This window comes from Anomaloglossus baeobatrachus, chromosome 2 (assembly GCF_048569485.1).
Source record: "Anomaloglossus baeobatrachus isolate aAnoBae1 chromosome 2, aAnoBae1.hap1, whole genome shotgun sequence".
NCBI lineage: Eukaryota > Metazoa > Chordata > Amphibia > Anura > Aromobatidae > Anomaloglossus > Anomaloglossus baeobatrachus.
Window position 1 is genome coordinate 580,784,194 of NC_134354.1, and position 16,234 is coordinate 580,800,427.

Consider the following 16,234-nt stretch of genomic DNA (forward strand, 5'->3'; position numbering starts at 1 on the left):
GCATTTAAAGAAGACCTTGCTTGTGGTTTTAATCTTACACATAATGACAATCAGGTGGATATGCAGAAATTAAAACTACTATACAGGAGAACCAAACTATGGTGGAATAAAGGCTTCCTGGAACAATACGTGTCCAGAGGTTTGGTTCCATTCGGTCTGCGCATCCAGGTGTTTCCCTCCTTTCCCATCCAGGAGGAGTGGTTCATCAACGCCTGGGAAGGTTGCGCAGATACGTGTTCCAAACAGTTCATGGAACTCTTAATCAAGCTTAATGAATTCCAGGTTGGGGAAATGGAGACAGAAATTGAGTCCATCCAAGAGAAACTTAAAAAAGAATTAACAGAGGACCAATTGACTAAATTTAACACGGAAGTAGATGGTTAGTTTGTTAAATGGGAGAACGAAATTAGGACCACTAAGGTCAAAATGCTCCAAAGGGATATGAATGACCGAGCCAACAAACAGGTGTACAAGTGGAGAAAGGGCCGCCTTAATCAGTACAACTCTGGCAAACCAAGATCGGCTTCCATATCATCCCGTACCTCAGGGGAGAGCATGGAGATGGAAGAGAAAGACGAGACTCAGACTCCCCTGAATAACCATAATAATAAGAAAACGTATGGTGTTCCCAGACAGACTCGGGGGACTACTCAGGAGAAAAGAAAAGGTATTTCACCTACGTTGCCCCAAGAACAACAAAGGACGAAAAAGAACCAATTGGAGGTAATTAATTTATCTACCCACACACTGACAGAAGCTCAGGTGCAGGTCCTCCAACTGGGGTTATCTTTTGTGCCTACTGGCACCTTTGACCTTTTCACCACAGTGAAGGACCTCCACCTATTTGCCCGTAAATTGGTCCTATATAAATTACATCACAAAACATCTGCTGGCGGGGAATCATTAACCAAGAGAGAACAGGCAGCCATTGCTACCCTAGAGGAACTAGAAAGAGAGGGTGAGGGCGGTGTTTCTACTGATTTTCCACAGGAAATTCTCCCAAAATCAACAACGTTTCCCCCTTTGTCTATCTGTCCGCAGATTGACATCTTTGTCAGGTTGGTCACCAAGGAGCTGGAAAAAATTCCTAGATTCAGTTCTGGTGACAACTTGACGAGATCGCAGCGCAGTGCTATCCGAGAATTGAGGGATTTGACTGACGTTGTGATCAAGAACGCGGACAAAGGGGGAAACGTTGTTGTGTGGCCTGTCTGTAAATATGAGCGTGAAGCGTTCAGACAGTTAAATAATAAAGAAACATACACCAAACTCACCGCTAATCCCACTATTGGACATAGATTGGAATTGAGCTCTTTATTAGAGGAAGCCCTGGTGGAGGGGATTATTTCTCCCAAGATCAGGGATGGCCTCCTGGTTAAGAGCCCCAAATTGCCCACTTTTTACCTGCTACCCAAGGTCCACAAGGATGCCACCAATCCCCCAGGACGTCCCATCGGAGTCCACATGGAGGCAGACATGTGGTTGGTGACAGCGGACGTTGAGTCCCTGTACACCTGCATTGCACATGAACAAGGCCTGGAAGCATCCAGGTATTTTCTATCCAGTAGTATCTGGGATAGGTCACTTTGTGGTTTCATCTTGGACCTCCTAGAGTTCATCCTTCACCACAATGCGTTTACGTTCAAGGACCGCTTTTTCCTGCAGAGGCATGGTACCGCCATGGGGGCGGCATGTGCACCATCTTATGCGGGGTTATTTCTGGGCAAGTGGGAGCAGGAAGCTCTGCATGGATCACCCCTTGCCCGGAATATCATCTGCTGGTACAGATATATAGATGACGTGCTGCTCCTGTGGCAAGGTACACGCTCTCTGCTGGACACTTTTATAGAATAACTAAATCAGAATGAATACAATGTGAAGTTAACATACAAAGCGGATAAAAGGAGGATTGATTTCCTAGACGTTGTGGTGGAGGTTGGGGAGGATGGTTCAATAAAAACTGACCTATACAGAAAAACTACTGCGGTTAACGCACTTTTACACGCGTCATCTGCCCACCAAAGATCAACTATTAGAGCCATTCCTACTGGCCAATTTATGAGGGCTAAGAGGATTTGCTCTACCCCTCAGAGATTTGAACGCCAGGCTGAAGACCTAAAGATGAGGTTTAGGGACAGGGTGTATGGTGCCCGGGGGATTAAGTCGGGATATCAGAGAGCTAAACAGACTTCCCGGGAACAACTCTTGTATGGTACTAACTCAAGGACCTTGGTTAGAGGAGGTAATCAGACAAGATTTATTTTGACATTTAATGGGCAATGGGGACGGATTAGGGGGGCTCTGTCCAAACACTGGTCAGTTCTACATACGGACCCAGTATTGGCCAAAGATCTACCCACTCTCCCTCTTGTGACTTCTAGGAGGGGCAGGAGCCTACGGGACCTCCTGGTGGACAGCCATTATGTGGCTAGGAATCCATCTGGCCCCTTTGGATCTGGCCCCCCAAGAGTGGGATGTTATACATGCGGGGAATGCATGGCTTGCACGTCTGGAAACATCATGAGGGGCAAGGAATTTTCCTCGGCTGATGGTAAACGACGCTTCTGCATTAAGAGATATATATCATGCAGTAGCACGTATGTGATCTACCATGTGACATGCCCCTGTAATTTGGTTTATGTGGGTCTGACCACCAGACAATTGCGAGTCCGCATTCGTGAGCATGTCCGGGATATCCTCAAGGTCCCATCGGTGACGGATCTCACGCTGCTTAGGACTCTCCCCAGGCACTTCAAGGTCCATCACAACTGTGATCCCACTGGACTAAGGGTGGTGGGGATTGACCTGGTCAGCAGTGGGATCCGTGGTGGCAATATGAAATTGTCCCTCTCGAAATTAGAGAGCCGGTGGATTTTCACCCTTGGGACTCTGTCCCCTGAGGGTCTTAACGAGCAGTTAAGTTTTGCCCCTTTTCTGAATACCTGATTCTGGCTAATCTAATTGTAACCTAGGGGTTCTCCGTCTCTCCTACCTGCTGAAAACAGTGGGAGTAATTTTATGAATCTTAGTATCCGTCTGTCATTATGTTGTTTTTTAATTGCATGTTGTCTATATATGTTTTTTATAGAATTCCATCTGAGGACTTGTTTGATCCCTTGACTTCTCCTCTACCCTTGAGCCGAGCACCAGTTCATGAATTATGATGGATGACATCATCTGATAACAATATGGAAGAAATTCTGGTGCATGGAACGTGAATTGACTACTCTGTGTGTTCTGTGGAATCTGCCATTATCATTCTGGTTGAGGTTGTGATTAGCGACTTGAATTACCATTAAATAATGCTGGTCACTCTCCTTATATTAACTTTTACTTTTTTCCTTTATTACCAATATGTTTTTTTAGCCTGTTCGGGGGTTTTTTCTATAGTTTATATGTATACTAATTGCTGGAAACGGATCATGTTAGCAACCATTATGTCAATCTGGAAAGGTACACATGATGCCGTGATCTGTGTCTGATATGATAATCAGCAGTGACTTTAAGTATGATTCCCCATATTATGGCTGCTTGGATTCTAACATATTTGGAGCATGTCGGCTCGGCTGTTCCACAGTATCATCCCGTCCATTACCGCACACACTCGTCCCTTAGCGCAACCTCCGGGTGCGCTTACCCGGCGGCATCATAGGTGGTGCCGCGCATGCGTTAATGACGTCACAGGGAAATTTCCCCACGCATGCGTGGCATGTCACCGCCTGCCACCGGCTATGGTGCTAGTCATATCCGGAGTGTGTCTGTGGGGGCGGGCGTGAACGCGGCTGGATGTGATGATGAATCTAGAAACACACTACTTAAGGGTGAGTGTTATGGGACTTGGATAACGTGCGGTGTCCCTTGAAAAAGGCTATCCGAAACGGCTGTTGGGCGCGGACCCTGGACCTTCCCTCCTAATTGATTTGCTGGTATGTACCTTGAGACCACCTATTGCTCTATCTTGGACATTTCAGTGCCAGGATATTGGGGGAATCCCTTTATAATTACGCCATGCAAATTTTCATTTAGGAGGGGATTGTTATATTGGTATGACTGAGATTTATGTGGCCTCATCACCTTCACTAGATACAGGAATCCACAAAATCTTAGTCATATATTACTCATAAGGCCCTGGTCCCCACATGTACGAGGTCTTCTAATTTCCTCTTTAACTATGTTTGTCATTTAGGAATTGTGTTATAATTCCTTTTAATTGCTTGTTTCTATGTTTTGACTAATAAACATTTATGGATTATTTGACTCCATTGTGTGGTTTCCACATTTGCTTAAGTATTGATAGGAGTTTATCCTGGTACTAAGAATCTAATACTATGGGGATATCATGTGTTAAAATACCCTTATTAACATGATTGAATATATTTGTATATTCCCATCTTCCATAAAAACCGTTTTAGTCATCAGGCGGTCTTTAGCTTGACATGTCTTGGGAATAAGAGTCACACTGCTGAGGAGTTGTGGTCAGCTCTGCGGTCTGAGTTTAATAAATGGTTGTCTCCACTCAACCTGCAGCCTGGTAAGGCCGTGTGCGACAATGCTGCAAACCTGGGTGCGGCCCTTCGCCTGGGCAAGGTGACACACGTACCTTGTATGGCTCACGTGTTGAACCTTGTTGTCCAGCAATTTTTAACACACTATCCCGGCGTAGATGGCCTTCTGACCAGGGCACGAAAACTGTCTGCTCACTTCCGCCGTTCAAGCGCCGCAGCTGAGCGACCTGCATCGCTCCAGAAGTCTTTCGGGCTGCCGGTTCATCGCCTGAAATGCGATGTGGCGACACGCTGGAATTCGACTCTCCACATGTTACAGCGACTGTGGCAGCACCGCCGAGCCCTGGTGCAATACGTCATGACGTATAGCCTGGGCCAACGAGATGCAGAGGTGGGGCAGATCACCCTGATGGAGTGGTCTCAGATCAAGGACCTATGCACCCTTCTGCACAGTTTCGACATGGCGACGAATATGTTTAGCGCTGACAATGCCATTATCAGCATGGCAATTCCAGTCATTTACATGCTGGAGCACATGCTAAACACTATTCGGAGTCAGGGGGTGGGACAACAGGAAGGGGAGGAACTACAGGAGGATTCATATGCGCAAGACATAACATCTCCAAGGTCCAGACGTTCATCATCACCAACGCGGCAGGCATGGGACCATGGGGGACAGGGATCATTAAGGGCGCATGGTAGCAGGCGAAATGTTGAGGAAGGTGCAGGAAAACATGAAGAAATGGAGGACAAACTGTCCATGGACATGGAAGACTCAGCGGATGAGGGAGACGTTGGTCAAATTTCAGTTGAAAGAGGTTGGGGGGAGATGTCAGAGGAAGAAAGAACGGTTAGCACCTCTATGCCACAAACACAGAGTGGACTTGGTCCGCATGGCTGCGCAAGACACATGAGTGCTTTCTTGCTGCACTACCTCCAACATGACCCTCGTATTGTCAAAATTAGAAGTGATGATGACTACTGGCTTGCCACACTATTAGATCCCTGGTACAAGTCCAAATTTTGTGACATAATTCCAGCCATAGAAAGGGACGCACGTATGCAGGAGTATCAGCAGAAGCTGTTACTCGATCTTAGCTCGGCTTTTCCACCAAACAACCATGCAGGTGCAGGGAGTGAATCTCCCAGTTGTAACTTGACAAACATGGGACGGTCTCGTCATCTTCAACAGTCTACCCGTACCAGTAGGACTGTATCTGGTGCTGGTAACAGCAATTTTATTGAATCTTTTCATAATTTTTTTAGACCCTCCTTTGCAAGGCCAACAGAGACAACAAGTCTAACACAAAGTCAACGGCTGGAGAGGATGATACAGGAGTATCTCCAAATGAACATCGATGCCATGACTTTGCAAATTGAGCCTTGCTCATTTTGGGCTTCAAATCTTGAAAAATGGCCAGTGCTCTCCAGTTACGCCTTGGAGATTTTGTCGTGTCCAGCTGCCAGCGTTGTCTCTGAACGTGTCTTCAGTGCTGCTGGGTGTGTGCTGACAGATAAGCGCACGCGTCTGTCCAGTGACAATGTGGACAGACTAACGTTCATCAAAATGAACAAGTCATGGATCCACAAGGAATTTACTACCCCTGTGTCATCCTGGGGAGAGTAAATGCTTGTGGATTTGGAATGTGCTTGATGCAAATCAAAACATCCTGTTTGCAACTAGGGCACAAGTGCTGCCACTGATGGGGTGTCTGTGTGGCCCAATTTTTTGAAAAAAGGGAGACTCTGCTTGGAGTAACCCTTGCTTGCTGTGTTTTTAAAAATGATCCAAGATGAACAGAGCTGGGATCAGGAAAGACTTTGCTACCTACCCCGGTGTCATCCTGGGGACGGTTAAGAATGGCGTATTTTTGAATGTGCTTGATGCAAATCTAGCTGTGAAGTGTAAAACTAGGGCACAAGTGCTGCCACTGAATGGGTGGGTGTGTGTGGGGCACAATTTTTGGAAAAAAGGGAGACTCTGCTTGGAGTAACCCTTGCTTGCTGTGTTTTTTAAAAGGAGCCAAGATGAACAAGTCATGGTTCAGCAAAGACTTTGCTACCTACCCCGGTGTCATCCTGGGGACGGGGAAGAATGGCGTATTTTTGAATATGCTTGATGCAAATCTAGCTGTGAAGTGTACAACTAGGGCACAAGTGCTGCCACTGAATGGGTGGGTGTGTGTGGGGCCCAATTTTTTGAAAAAAGGGAGACTCCGCTTGGAGTCACCTTGCGGTGTTTTACATGATTTTAGAAGGGAGTGCCATGCCTATATCTGTGTCTCGTCCTGTTTTTCCTCGTTACACTCTTTTGTTTTCGCATGAGAATTTGTTCTTGTCACTTTCCCATGTGTTTGTGTTGTGTTGTTTGTCACCTTTTGGACACCTTTGAGGGTGTTTTCTAGGTGTTTTTATGTGTTTGTGAATGCCTGCCATTATTTCCTATGCGGTTCGAGTTCGGTTCGTCGAACGTTCGACGAACCGAACTCGAACGGGACCTCCGTTCGGTGAACCGACCTCGAGCCGAACCGCGACCTGTTCGCTCATCTCTACTCCTTAATTCAGGTACTCTATCCAACAAGCTATATGGTACATATTGCATACAATATTTTCATACATGACTAATCACTATCTCTCTCTATATATCAGGTATCCTTATTTGGCTGTGCATACCATTCTATACTGACATCTAGTTCCCTATCCAGTGTGTCCACCCATATTCTGTCCACCGCAATTAACTTGAGAACGGCGGCAGCTATAGGCATAGAAGTGGTGTCTAGGTATAGTAAAGTAGCCATGCGCTATGCAATGAAACCACCTATAGCATCACTTGGGGGAAAACAACTGAGTTAGCATTTTTATCTCGAAAACGGAACGAGAAAGAGAAAAAAAGTGAATTAAAAAATTGTAGGGCATCATGAATTCAATACGATTCGACACCTTGCATACAGAAATGCTATGATATGAAACCCATGACCCCCCAAAACATTGAATGCTGGTCACACATATGGGGCTCATTTAACTTTGATGCTCAAAGTGGCCACCGTCAGCTGCAATGCACATCTGGACTCTGGACAGCATACTGTATCTTGCTGCACGTTGTGCAACATGGTAGGTGACACGTTTGCACTAGAATCTGTGATACGTCGTTGTAGGTCCTGCAATGTTGGTGGAGGGGTCGCATACACCTGCTGTTTGATGTGACCACACAGAAAGAAGTCCAATGGGGTCAGGTCAGGTTAGCGTGGAGGCCACTCCACGCAGCCACCATACCCAATGACTTGTAGGAAGCAGAAAAATGGGTTATCAGCCAAAGTACCACTTGGAGAATTCAAATAGAAGAATAAAACATGATATGGGGACAGAAAAAAACCCACACTCAGTTATTCTTACACAAACTGTTATCAAGTGGCCAACAGCTTCCTAAAATTCATAAGGGGAATATAGCCTAGTTAGCCAGACAGTTGTTAGACATGGCAGAGAAAGAGCATGCTATTGAGTATGGTCTGCAATTAGTACCTAACCATGCTGAAAGGGTGACTTGAAAATTTCTAAATGCTTAGGATTACATTAGCAAAAAATACACTCCAAGCATATATAAAACAAAACTCCAAGCCACACACATTGTACAAAAACCTATGGTTCAATAATAAATAAACTGAATGATGTCAGATATGTCTATCCAATAGGGGTGTGATACTATTATCCTTATCACAATCTAAACCCTTGACAGTTACTGTCAAATATCATAATAACCATAGGGAAAATTCATCGGTATACAAAAAGTAATGTTAAAGAAAAGTTGTTACCATCATACACCAGAGGGGGGGATAATATCACAGCCACACCATACCCTCCCAAGTGGCAACACTCTGACCTCAATCATCCATGCTCCTGGACCTCCCTATATTTGTCAGTAACTGTCAGGGGTTTGGATTGTGATAAGGATAATAGTATCACACCCCTATTCGATAGACATATCTGACATCATTCAGTTTATTTATTATTGAACCATAGGTTTCTGTACAATATGTGTGGCTGGGATTTTGTTTTATAAATGTTTGAAGTGTATTTTCTTGCTTATGTAATCCTAAGCTTTAGTATTTTTTCAAGTCACCAATTTAGCATGGATGGTTTGTAGACCATGGTTAATTGCAGACCAAACTCTTTAACACATTCTTTCTCTGCCATGTCCAACAACTGTCTGGCTAACTAGGCCATATTCCCCTTATGAATTTTGGGAAGCTGTTGGCCGCTTGATAACAGTTTATGAAAGAATAACCGAGTGTGGGGTTTTTTTTTCCTCATTTCATGTTTTTTTCTTTTATATGAATTCTCCAAGTGGGACATTGGCTGCTTTGGGCAGTTCCCCTTTTTTGTCTGTTTGTGTCTTGTTCATGACTAGAGTTGAGCGCGGTTCGTGGTTCGTGGTTCTCCAGTTCGCGGCTCGAGTGATTTTGGGGCATGTTCTAGATCGAACTAGAACTCGAGCTTTTTGCAAAAGCTCGGTAGTTCTAGAAACGTTCGAGAACGGTTCTAGCAGCCAAAAAACAGCTAAATCATAGCTTGGTTTCTGCTGTAATAGTGTAAGTCACTCTGTGAATCAAACTATTATCACATTTCAGTGTATAGTGTGCGTGAACAGCGCCTTCAGATCACTGCTGTTTCTATAATGGCGATCGCCATTTTTTTTTTTTTTTTTTCTTGTCTTCCTTCCCTAAGTGCGCGCGTCTTGTGGGGCGGGCCAGCATGTCAGCCAATCCCAGACACACACACAGCTAAGTGGACTTTGAGCCAGAGAAGCAACGGCATGTGTGATAGGATCTGCATGTCACATGTCCCTGCATTATAAAACCGGACATTTTCTTCACGGACGCCATTATCTGCCTTCTGCGTCTTTGGTGTCAGACATCACTGTCGCAGCTCCGTCTTCCTGAGTCCTATAGCCGATACAGCTGTATGCGCTGCATACACAGCGTTAGACAGCTTAGGGAGAGCACTTTATAGCAGTCCTTTTAAGGGCTCCAACCGGCAGGGTCAGAGAGCCATAGGTGACAGGTCCTGCAAACAGCAACAGCGTCTGTGTAGCCCAGGTCAGGGATTTCCTACCTGCATTTCACCATTAGGAGGGAATAGAAAGGCAGGCTTCCATTCCTCTACCCAGAGCACCACAATCCTGCCACTGTACCCTCTTGTCCTCTGCACACTCCAACTGATAACTAAGCCATTATACTAGCAAACACTCAGTGTACCTAGTGGCATCCTATACGTGGCTATTGGACTTTGCTATAGTCCCACTAGTGCAAAGACATTTGCAGAGCGCGTCTGCCTGCGTTGCACACTACAACTCATTCTAACCAAGCCATTATACTAGCAAACACTCAGTGTACCTAGTGGCATCCTATACGTGGCTATTGGACTTTGCTATAGTCCCACTAGTGCAAAGACATTTGCAGAGCGCGTCTGCCTGCGTTGCACACTACAACTCATTCTAACCAAGCCATTATACTAGCAAACACTCAGTGTACCTAGTGGCATCCTATACGTGGCTATTGGACTTTGCTATAGTCCCACTAGTGCAAAGACATTTGCAGAGCGCGTCTGCCTGCGTTGCACACTACAACTCATTCTAACCAAGCCATTATACTAGCAAACACTCAGTGTACCTAGTGGCATCCTATACGTGGCTATTGGACTTTGCTATAGTCCCACTAGTGCAAAGACATTTGCAGAGCGCGTCTGCCTGCGTTGCACACTACAACTCATTCTAACCAAGCCATTATACTAGCAAACACTCAGTGTACCTAGTGGCATCCTATACGTGGCTATTGGACTTTGCTATAGTCCCACTAGTGCAAAGACATTTGCAGAGCGCGTCTGCCTGCGTTGCACACTACAACTCATTCTAACCAAGCCATTATACTAGCAAACACTCAGTGTACCTAGTGGCATCCTATACGTGGCTATTGGACTTTGCTATAGTCCCACTAGTGCAAAGACATTTGCAGAGCGCGTCTGCCTGCGTTGCACACTACAACTCATTCTAACCAAGCCATTATACTAGCAAACACTCAGTGTACCTAGTGGCATCCTATACGTGGCTATTGGACTTTGCTATAGTCCCACTAGTGCAAAGACATTTGCAGAGCGCGTCTGCCTGCGTTGCACACTACAACTCATTCTAACCAAGCCATTATACTAGCAAACACTCAGTGTACCTAGTGGCATCCTATACGTGGCTATTGGACTTTGCTATAGTCCCACTAGTGCAAAGACATTTGCAGAGCGCGTCTGCCTGCGTTGCACACTACAACTCATTCTAACCAAGCCATTATACTAGCAAACACTCAGTGTACCTAGTGGCATCCTATACGTGGCTATTGGACTTTGCTATAGTCCCACTAGTGCAAAGACATTTGCAGAGCGCGTCTGCCTGCGTTGCACACTACAACTCATTCTAACCAAGCCATTATACTAGCAAACACTCAGTGTACCTAGTGGCATCCTATACGTGGCTATTGGACTTTGCTATAGTCCCACTAGTGCAAAGACATTTGCAGAGCGCGTCTGCCTGCGTTGCACACTACAACTCATTCTAACCAAGCCATTATACTAGCAAACACTCAGTGTACCTAGTGGCATCCTATACGTGGCTATTGGACTTTGCTATAGTCCCACTAGTGCAAAGACATTTGCAGAGCGCGTCTGCCTGCGTTGCACACTACAACTCATTCTAACCAAGCCATTATACTAGCAAACACTCAGTGTACCTAGTGGCATCCTATACGTGGCTATTGGACTTTGCTATAGTCCCACTAGTGCAAAGACATTTGCAGAGCGCGTCTGCCTGCGTTGCACACTACAACTCATTCTAACCAAGCCATTATACTAGCAAACACTCAGTGTACCTAGTGGCATCCTATACGTGGCTATTGGACTTTGCTATAGTCCCACTAGTGCAAAGACATTTGCAGAGCGTGTCTGCCTGCGTTGCACACTACAACTCATTCTAACCAAGCCATTATACTAGCAAACACTCAGTGTACCTAGTGGCATCCTATACGTGGCTATTGGACTTTGCTATAGTCCCACTAGTGCAAAGACATTTGCAGAGCGCGTCTGCCTGCGTTGCACACTACAACTCATTCTAACCAAGCCATTATACTAGCAAACACTCAGTGTACCTAGTGGCATCCTATACGTGGCTATTGGACTTTGCTATAGTCCCACTAGTGCAAAGACATTTGCAGAGCGCGTCTGCCTGCGTTGCACACTACAACTCATTCTAACCAAGCCATTATACTAGCAAACACTCAGTGTACCTAGTGGCATCCTATACGTGGCTATTGGACTTTGCTATAGTCCCACTAGTGCAAAGACATTTGCAGAGCGCGTCTGCCTGCGTTGCACACTACAACTCATTCTAACCAAGCCATTATACTAGCAAACACTCAGTGTACCTAGTGGCATCCTATACGTGGCTATTGGACTTTGCTATAGTCCCACTAGTGCAAAGACATTTGCAGAGCGCGTCTGCCTGCGTTGCACACTACAACTCATTCTAACCAAGCCATTATACTAGCAAACACTCAGTGTACCTAGTGGCATCCTATACGTGGCTATTGGACTTTGCTATAGTCCCACTAGTGCAAAGACATTTGCAGAGCGCGTCTGCCTGCGTTGCACACTACAACTCATTCTAACCAAGCCATTATACTAGCAAACACTCAGTGTACCTAGTGGCATCCTATACGTGGCTATTGGACTTTGCTATAGTCCCACTAGTGCAAAGACATTTGCAGAGCGCGTCTGCCTGCGTTGCACACTACAACTCATTCTAACCAAGCCATTATACTAGCAAACACTCAGTGTACCTAGTGGCATCCTATACGTGGCTATTGGACTTTGCTATAGTCCCACTAGTGCAAAGACATTTGCAGAGCGCGTCTGCCTGCGTTGCACACTACAACTCATTCTAACCAAGCCATTATACTAGCAAACACTCAGTGTACCTAGTGGCATCCTATACGTGGCTATTGGACTTTGCTATAGTCCCACTAGTGCAAAGACATTTGCAGAGCGCGTCTGCCTGCGTTGCACACTACAACTCATTCTAACCAAGCCATTATACTAGCAAACACTCAGTGTACCTAGTGGCATCCTATACGTGGCTATTGGACTTTGCTATAGTCCCACTAGTGCAAAGACATTTGCAGAGCGCGTCTGCCTGCGTTGCACACTCCAACTAATTATAACTAAGTTGCATTGTCAGGGATATTTATTCTTTATTATTCTGCTGTTAATAAAGCTAGACCACCACTGCAATCTTCACCACCTCTCAATTTTTACTACCACATTTTCAGTCCACAATCTTGTCGCAATCAACATGAGTGTCAAAATGACAGATGCTGGTGGAAAGGGGAAGAGGCGTGGTGTAAAAGGCAAAAAAGGTTTTGTCCGTGGGGAAGGTGGCAAAGCTCCATTATCATCTGCTGAAGATAGACCATCTACCAGCAAAAGTAAGATGTCTACTACTTACCGTGGACAATCCGATGTGCTCCCTTTGTTACGGACACGAACAACAGGAACAAAGGTAGATGATGGGCAAAAAAGGAAAATGCTTGAATGGATCTCAAGTGGTCCAACAAGTGCCCTCTCTGCCACTTCAAGTACCGCATCCAAAAAACACCAGTCCTCTGAGTTGTCATCCCAATCAAACTTGCTTTCTCCCAGCTCTGAAGTCTCCATCAGCCCTGCACAGTATGGTGGAACTGAGATGGCTGAGTCTGCAGAGCTGTTCAGTCACACTATAGCCTGGGAATCAGAGGTCTGCTCCCAAGCTACAGTGAGTACAGAACAGGAAATGGTCTGCAGTGATGCCCAGAACCTTTGTGACTCAGATTCAGGCCGTGAGGACCAAGTTTCTGAGCATAATGTTGACCCTTTGTCACAAACTGTAACACCTGTGGTTATAGACAATGAGGAACATACTGATGAAGATGAGACGCAGATACCCGATTGGGATGACAACTTAAATATTCGTTCAGGGCAAGAAGAGGCTCGGTCTGAGGGGGAGGGGAGTGCAAACACAACAATTGATGATGACGTTCTAGATCCCACCTACTGTCAACCCCCAGTCAGGCACTCGAGGAGGTCAACAGAGGCGGTGGAGGAGGATGCAACCGACGACGAAGTTACCTTGCGCCTTCCTGGACAGAGTCGGAGCACTGGTAGCACGTCTACAACTGCATCCTCAGCCACCACTCTGCCTATGAGCATTATTCGGGGTGGATCAACAGGTCGCATGGCCTCTAAGCCTTGCCTAGCCTGGTCCTTTTTTCACATCGAAAAAGATCGCCCAACTCATGTGATATGTAACATTTGTCATGATTCTGTTAGTAGAGGTCAAAACCTCAGCAGTTTGACAACTTCTTCCATGAATCGTCACATGACTAAATATCATAAGTCCCGGTGGGAAGCTCACCGTGCTGCAATGCGGCCTAGTGGAGCGAACCATCCACCGCCCGCCCCTTCCACTGCATCCGCGCGCTCTTCATCTTCTAGGACTGTGGGGACAGCTGCCACACCTGTTTTTCCACGCAAAACTTCCACCACTGTAACCGCAACAGGCAGTTTGCTTGTAAGGTCGTCAGTTGGTTTGGAAGGGGAAACAAGTGAGTGTGTACAGCTCTCTCAGACATCGATAGCACCAACGTTGGATGAAGGCAACATCATGTCTCCGCCTGCACTTTCCTCACAAACCTGCATTTTTCAAGGGACACCCTACTCAACACCGTCTACACACAGCAGCCAGATCTCTGTCCCTCAGATGTGGTCAAATAAAAGGCCACTTCCTCCGACCCATGACAAAGCTAAGAGGTTGACTCTATCCCTCTGTAAGCTGTTGGCTACCGAAATGCTGCCTTTCCGCCTAGTGGACACACAGGATTTTAGAGACCTTATGTCTGTCGCTGTGCCCCAGTACCAGATGCCTAGTCGCCACTACTTCTCTAAGAAAGGTGTGCCCGCGCTACACCAGCATGTCGCACACAACATCACCGCTTCCTTGAGAAACTCTGTGTGTGAACGGGTGCATTTCACCACCGATACTTGGACCAGTAAGCATGGACAGGGACGTTACATGTCGCTGACTGGGCACTGGGTAACTATGGTGATAGATGGTGAAGGGTCTGCTGCACAAGTCTTGCCGTCCCCACGACTTGTGTGTCAATCCTCTGTCTGTCCAAGTTCCGCCACTGCTTCTGCATCCTCCACCTCATCTGGGTCCTCCACCTCCGCCCCAAGCCTGCCTGGTCAGGCCACCAGCGTTCTCACTGCGCAGAAGGAATCACGCACCCCTCATTACTATGCTGGCAGCAGAGCGCAACGGCATCAGGCGGTCTTTAGCTTGACATGTCTTGGTAATAAGAGTCACACAGCTGAGGAGTTGTGGTCAGCTTTGCGGTCCGAGTTTAATAAATGGTTGTCTCCACTCAAACTGCAGCCTGGTAAGGCCGTGTGCGACAATGCTGCAAACCTGGGTGCGGCACTTCGCCTGGGCAAGGTGACACACGTACCTTGTATGGCTCACGTGTTGAACCTTGTCGTGCAGCAATTTTTAACACACTATCCCGGCCTAGATGGCCTTCTGAACAGGGCACGAAAACTGTCAGCTCACTTCCGCCGTTCAAGCGCCGCAGCAGAGCGACTTGCATCGCTCCAGAAGTCTTTCGGCCTGCCGGTTCATCGCCTGAAATGCGATGTGGCGACACGCTGGAATTCAACTCTCCACATGTTACAGCGACTGTGGCAGCACCGCAGAGCCCTGGTGCAATACGTCATGACGTATAGCCTGGGCCAACGAGATGCAGAGGTGGGGCAGATCACCCTGATGGAGTGGTCTCAGATCAAGGACCTATGCACCCTTCTGCACAGTTTCGACATGGCGACGAATATGTTTAGCTCTGACAATGCCATTATCAGCATGACGATTCCAGTCATTTACATGCTGGAGCACACGCTAAACACTATTCGGAGTCAGGGGGTGGGACAACATGAAGGGGAGGAACTACAGGAGGATTCATATGCGCAAGGGACAACAACATCACGAAGGTCCAGACGTTCATCATCACCAACGCAGCAGGCATGGGACCATGGGGGACAGGGATCGACAAGGGCGCATAGTAGCAGGCGAAATGTTGAGCAAGGTGCAGGAGAACATGAAGAAATGGAGGACGAACTGTCCATGGACATGGAAGACTCAGCGGATGAGGGAGACCTTGGTCAAATTTCAGTTGAAAGAGGTTGGGGTCAGATGTCAGAGGAAGAAAGAACGGGTAGCACCTCTATGCCACAAACACAGCATGGACTTGGTCCGCATGGCTGCGCAAGACACATGAGTGCCTTTTTGTTGCACTACCTCCAACATGACAGTCGTATTGTCAAAATTAGAAGTGATGATGACTACTGGATTGCCACACTATTAGATCCCCGGTACAAGTCCAAATTTTGTGACATAATTCCAGCCATAGAAAGGGACGCACGTATGCAGGAGTATCAGCAGAAGCTGTTACTAGATCTTAGCTCGGCTTTTCCACCAAACAACCGTGCAGGTGCAGGGAGTGAATCTCCCAGTTGTAACTTGACAAACATGGGACGGTCTCGTCATCTTCAACAGTCTACCCGTACCAGTAGGACCTTTTCTGGTGCCGGTAACAGCAATTTTATGG